Source organism: Peromyscus maniculatus, chromosome 19 (assembly GCF_049852395.1).
Source record: "Peromyscus maniculatus bairdii isolate BWxNUB_F1_BW_parent chromosome 19, HU_Pman_BW_mat_3.1, whole genome shotgun sequence".
NCBI lineage: Eukaryota > Metazoa > Chordata > Mammalia > Rodentia > Cricetidae > Peromyscus > Peromyscus maniculatus.
In genome coordinates, this window is record NC_134870.1 from 47,890,667 (window position 1) to 47,896,784 (window position 6,118).

Here is a 6,118-nt window from a genome sequence, read left to right on the forward strand (position 1 = left end):
TATCAATTTCAAAGGCCAGTAAATGCCAAATTTCTGGATAATCAATTGTTAAGTCCATGTTATTTTATATCATAAACACCATTCCAGTATTTCCTTGAAATATGTTCAAGAGGTCCCTTGTACCAGAACTTGTCTTGAGTGCTTGGAAATGCAGATTCCTAAGCTACCTTGGGCTGCCCCAGAACTGAATTCCCGGACAAGAACTGAATTTACAAGACGCCACTCAGTTCATTTGGATGATTCCTGTGAAACCAGGAGGATCTGTACAGCCCTTCACAAATTTAGACATATATATTAGGGATTTGCATATTTTCTCCCAAATGTTTATGTACCATAAAAAATGAAAATACTTCTGTGATGAGTTCTTAAAACCACTTCAGTTTATAATGAATGCCACTATTAAAATGTAATTAACAACATAAAATTATTGTGAAAAAAATCAACTATGCTTCTTGAAAGTATTGTCTTTATTGTCATTAAAAGTAACTATACTATTAAAGGAATTTATAGCTTTTAAAAGTATCAGTCACTTGCCTGCAGGAACTTAATAAGCTGTTGTAATAATACTCCTCCCATACCTTTTTAGTCATCAGAAATTTTATGATAAAGCCTTTTATTATTTTTAAACTACAAATTGTGCACCCATTGTTACTAGTGATTAGGCCAAATATAAACTTATTTCCCGGGTATAAATTCCTAAAGGCATGCTTCATTGGAATTACCAAGGCAATCTTGACTTCAGCCTTGGCAATAAAGTTCTATTTACTTCTATTAAAGTGTGTGAGCATGTGTGTGTGTGTGTGTGTGTGTGTTCAAAACAATTTATTTTTAGTGCATTCTCTGAAGCAAAAGAAAACAGTTTGTGATATACGTGTTACTGCAAGGCTGTAAACCAGCCTAGCTGGCGGCGACATGACAACCACAATTCTTCTCAGGGGAATTTTTTTCCCTTGTGATTCCCCCTCCTCAAATTATGGCTACAACCATATCAGAAAACACAGTCTCCCCTTTCTAGAGACAGCATCCCCTCTTCTCCCTCAATAAAACTGCAAGGTCAGGCCAAATAATGGATGAAAATAGAAGTCAAGAGGAAGGCTTTGTTTGTAGCATGCTGTTTTGCTAAGGGTTGCCCCCTACCCACGGTCCACCCCAGTGCTCTGGCTGAAGTGTACATGCTATGTTTTAACAGATGGGCTGGCTGGCGGCTGCTGGGCTGTAAAACAGGAACGTGCAATCTGCACTGAGTGGTATTGAACTGAGAGCTCGTAAAGTTCACGGACATACACTGACCCAGACAGACCAGACAGATGCAGACATGCTTACACATACACGGTCACATACTTCATAGCTAAGAGGGTTCATCCCTGTAAATCCAGCGGAAGTTCAAGTTCTACCTCATTCCCCTATCAATCCTGCATATATATACAGACGCTCAAGTAGATGTATATTATACACTCACAACTATTATATAAATCAACGTTTTATATATTTTAAAATATCGAACTGTTCCCAACTCCTGATCCAACTCTCTGTAGTACTCTTAATAAGCTCTCATTCATATAAAATAAGGATGACAAGACAATATTGCACTGAATTCTATATAGTCCATAAGCTATATAAGCTCTATGCAACTGCACTCAGAAAATCAAGCAGCTTTTAGTACAAGAGAAGCAAGGAAAAATATACATATACACACATATATATATATGTATATATATAAAACCCAGGATTAATCACAAACGAGGCGTCAGGTTTAACCTTGAATCCTCTGTTGTCAGTTCTTGCCACAACTTCATCACTTAAACACACAGGTGTTTAAACAAACACCACCAAACCAGGCTGGCGGACTCTCAGCCTGGCGTTAGCCTCTAGGCTCCCTGCTGGTCCTAACCAAGTTCCTCAGACGGATCTTGTAGTGGATGTGGAGGTCTGAGCACCCCCAGGAAGAGGGGCGCAGATTCAAGGGCTGACAGGAGGCAATTACTTCCCGAACTTTAACGTTCAGTAGCGCTGTCAGTTTCCTCGGATCTGCAGAGTACGGAAGGGGCCTGCTAAGGTCCCCGGAGGGTCCCTCCAATTCTCACTCGGAACGCGACCGGCGCTCGCTGCGCACGCCGGCTCAGGCGCCGGTTAATGTTGAGAAACCAGTCGCAGCCATCTAGGAACTGCTGTGCGCGCACCGAGGCGTCCCCGAGCAGCGCCGTGTCGCCGCCGCAGAGGGGCAGGGGCGCGCCCCGGACCTGAGGGTGGCAACCACCAACGCCAAGTCGGTGCCGCCGCCGACGCACAGCCGCGTCCCGGGCCGAGTTGGGATGCTTTGAACACCAGAAGTTCGGGAGCCGGGACGCCGGCAGCGAGTAAGTGTCCCCTGCCTTGCCCTGCCCTCCCACAGCCGCCACGCTCCCACCCACTAGCACCGACGCGGTCCCGGGCTCGCTGGCAAAGCGGCGCCGGGGAAGCCGCTTGCACGGCGCGGCCACTCACCCTCCTGGCCCAGTCCAGACGCCAAATCCACGCCCCTGCTGCAGATCCTCAGTCCCAAGTTGCCCCGAACCGCCTGCTGCTCGCGCCCCGCGAGACCTGGGCTCATCGGATCTAGGAGGCACCTGACGGGGATCGCCGCAAGCCCGGCGGCCGCCCCGGCTCAGCAGTCGCCTCGGAGCGCGCTGACAATTCACGGACCCGCTCAGCGAATGAGGCGGAACGCCGCGCTGCGCTGACTAGGCTCCTGGGGGGGCGGGGTCGCGGGGGCGGGGTCTTCCGCGGGCCAGCCCCCCCCCCACCTCCCCGCGAGGCGGGGCGTCCACTAGCTTTTGACTGGCGTAGTCCATCTCCAATCGTCAGGGAACCAGGACTCTTGGAGGCCGTGGGAGGTGCCTACCGTGTGGTCCCGCCCCCCGGTCACTGTCCAATCGCTTACGGCCGAGCGTTGGCCGGGAGACGCTCTGGCGACCCGTAAGTTGGCAGTTGTGAAGTGCGGTGGTGGTGGTGGAGGTGGAGGTGGAGGTGGTGGTGTGGTGTGGTGTGGTGGTGGCTGCTGCCGGCTCCAGCGTGGCCCGATGAGATGGGACCCGAACGCTCCGGGAAGGAGGCTGCGGCCGGGGAAGGTCCTTGCTGACCGACGCCAGGAGCTCCCAGAGCGGTCCCGAGGCGCGGGACTTGGCCCCCAAGACGCCCCAGCCGTCCGAGGACTCTGAGTACCCACAGAGCGTGAGTCCCACCAGGTCCAAGGCTCCTGGAAACGGCTCTAAGCTCCGAAGCAAAAACTCTGGCCCAGCCAACCTCCGGGAAAGTACAAAGCAAGACTCTCCTCTCCCTTTCCCTCCACCCCGCTAGGGACCCTTAGCCAAAGCCCGATTTCTTCTCACGCCCTAAGGCGGCCCCGGCGCACTTCCCATCCTCCACGGTAGGTTCTGCTGCTGTCTGCCTGCTCCTCCAGGAATATCGAGAGGCCAGAATCATCCATCTTCTTGGACAGAAAACCGCAGAGCAAGCTGCACCCGTCGGACTCCGCATTCCCTTCTTTTCCCCTTCGGAAATCCTTGATTAGGATGAAGACAGGAAGCAGCTCATAGTTGAAAGTGCACTGGTAGCCTTTAGGTCATTGTCAGTTTATTTTCACTGCTGCAGTCTTGCCAGAATGGTCTTTTCGGCCAGGTTTTAAGACTGTACACGCATGCACGAGCGCTTGCTTGCTTGCACACACACACACACACACACACACACACACACACACACACACACACACACACAGGACTGGAGGTTGAAGGGAATGTACAGTCAAAAGCGGATACTTGAGTATTGCTGTCTAACGAAGACTTAGAATCTGAGCATGTTCTAGACTGTCTTCTGGTGTGGGTAGAGCTTATCTGTACCTAAACCTGTACCTATGCACCCAACTCGTGTGAATAGGAATGCACAACAGTACAGGAAAGAAGCCAAACTTCTTGGTGTTCTATACCAATCACGCGCCCGCACACACACACACCGCACCCCACCTCCATACTTTTGCTTGCAATCCAGGCACATGAGATCACTGTCGCAGTTCTGAGAAATCCTAAAGGGTCTATGTAGTGGTTTGGTACGGGTGTCATTTCAATGGCTTGAGAAGGTTCTGATGAAGTCACCAGAGAAAAGGGTGGGCTTTCAACTAACAAGGAGGCAAGGCTGCAACTCTTAGGTGAGCTCTGGCATAAGTTGAGGTCCATAGGCAGGTTGTCAGAAGGAGAAAAATAGGACCTGTGAATAGTCTTTAACAGGCTGTAAAAAAAATTAGTGATGCCGAGCCTGAACCGAAAGACTGGTACAGGTGAGGAAGACTTGAATTCCAGCAGGCACTGAGCAGTTTGCAGAGTGACTAAGGAGAATGGCCTTTGCCTACAAAAAGTTAGAGGTAGAGAAGATGAACAGAATATATGAATCTCTGCTCATGTTGGGATGGAGTGGGATTGGGGGGAGGACAGGTCTGGGGATATCAGAGAAACGTTCCAGAAGACCACTCCCCAGTTCTAGTAGTGTGTCGGTCAGATTTCATCACTGTGACAAGATACCCGAGAAAGTGTGTTGTATAAGGAGGAAGGGTTTGTATTGCCTTACAGTCACAGACGCCCAAGTTCATGGTCTCTTGACCTCTTTGGGCCTGTGGCAGCGTGGTGCCTCATGGTGGGAGCAGTAGGTAGAACAAGGCCACAGCACTTCGGTGGTGACCAAGATTAGGGGGATGGGCAGGGAAGGGAGATGGGTAGAAGTGCCCCCGAGAAGTTCTAACTTCCAGTGGGCTCCGCCTCGGGAAGGGTTTTTACCACCTCTCTGTAGTGCCGTGGGCTGGAAACCAACTACAGTGAGCAGGAGCACTCTGATCTCCCTTTAAAACTGTGGTCTTCAGTTTGCTTTCATGACTCTAGATGCCCCTCCACTGAAGGCTGTCATGAAACATCATCTTTGACTGGGATAACAGGAAGTTCCCATGGAAGAAATGCATGTCTTTGGACTTTGTCCATTCACACTTGTAACTAGACAAGTTGGCTATCAGTGCTCATCATGATCACGCCCTGTGCGGGCTTTTCACAGGTGCTAATTTTTATTTTAAAAGCCATCTTTGGGCTGATAGGATGGCTCAGACAGTCAAGGACACTTGCTACCAAGCCTGAATACCTGAGTTCTATCCCTGGGACCCACTTAGGGGAAGAGAACTTATTCCCCTCAAATTGACCTCTGACCTCCACATGTGCATCATGGCACTGGCATGCACATGCACATATACACACATCCAAATGAATGTAATATTAGGGAAATTAAAAACCATGTTAGCAGAGCTGGTGAAGCACTTGTGATATATGGGTGAGGCCCTGGGTTTGATGGAGAGCACTAGAAAAAGTTTATATCATCTTGGTAGTAGGAATCAACCACTGGGCTGAAGACTCCATGTAAAGTGACATTTATATTAGCTACTGAGGGGGAAATAAAAGTAAATAAAAAGTATATAACTAATGTTTAGATTTCCATTTCTTTCATCTATAGATATATCCATCTATGGTTCTTAGATTAATTACACATCTCAATTTCTTTTTAAGAATGGATGTTATCCGCCCCCCCATCAATGCCTGAGGTAGGTGTGAGAGCGAGACCTGTGGTCATAAGAGTGGGAGAGCCATCCCTGATCCCCACCAGCTGCAACACTTGGGAGAGCAGGCCCTGCACCTTGCCAGAGCAGCACAATAGAGCTAACACTGTTAGTCCAGGTGTGGGTGAGCCAACCCCGAAATTGTGACCATGGGAGAGCTGTCCCCATTTCCCATCTAGCAGACCAACCCTACAGCTGCCCAGGCCCAAACCCAGGGTTATGACTTGGCCTGCCTCAACATCCACCCTATCTATGATCTGCTGGAGCACTAGAAGGGACCTGACCCACAGGATTTCCATTACACAGGGCAGCAGGGGGATGTCCAGGAAGAGTCCCAGTGGGGGCCCAGCATTGATCATGAAGTGGAGAGCAGGGGCCTTGAACCAGACCAATGACTCTTTACAGTGAACACTTACAAGTAAAAATGTATGGACAAAGGGGCATATGGCGTGACTTGGTCGCACTGCGGCTTCCATGATGAGATTATTAATTTTT

The 6,118-nt window shown here is 49.5% G+C and overlaps 1 protein-coding gene and 1 long non-coding RNA gene across 2 annotated transcripts in view; one reads left to right on the top strand and one right to left on the bottom strand.

The window, feature by feature from the left end:
- Positions 1-2,693, bottom strand: part of Marchf3 (membrane associated ring-CH-type finger 3) — a 145,481-nt gene extending 142,788 nt beyond the window's left edge. The window contains exon 1 of the mRNA XM_006983030.4: positions 2,485-2,693. The gene's annotated coding sequence lies outside the window, so the exon portion shown is untranslated. The remainder of the gene's footprint in view (positions 1-2,484) is intronic.
- Positions 2,694-2,801: 108 nt separating this feature from the next.
- LOC121823915 (uncharacterized) lies at positions 2,802-5,490 on the top strand. Its single transcript, XR_006065554.2, has 2 exons — positions 2,802-2,955; positions 3,411-5,490. It is a non-coding gene; the product is annotated as an uncharacterized LOC121823915 (long non-coding RNA).
- The last annotated feature ends 628 nt before the right edge of the window (positions 5,491-6,118 follow it).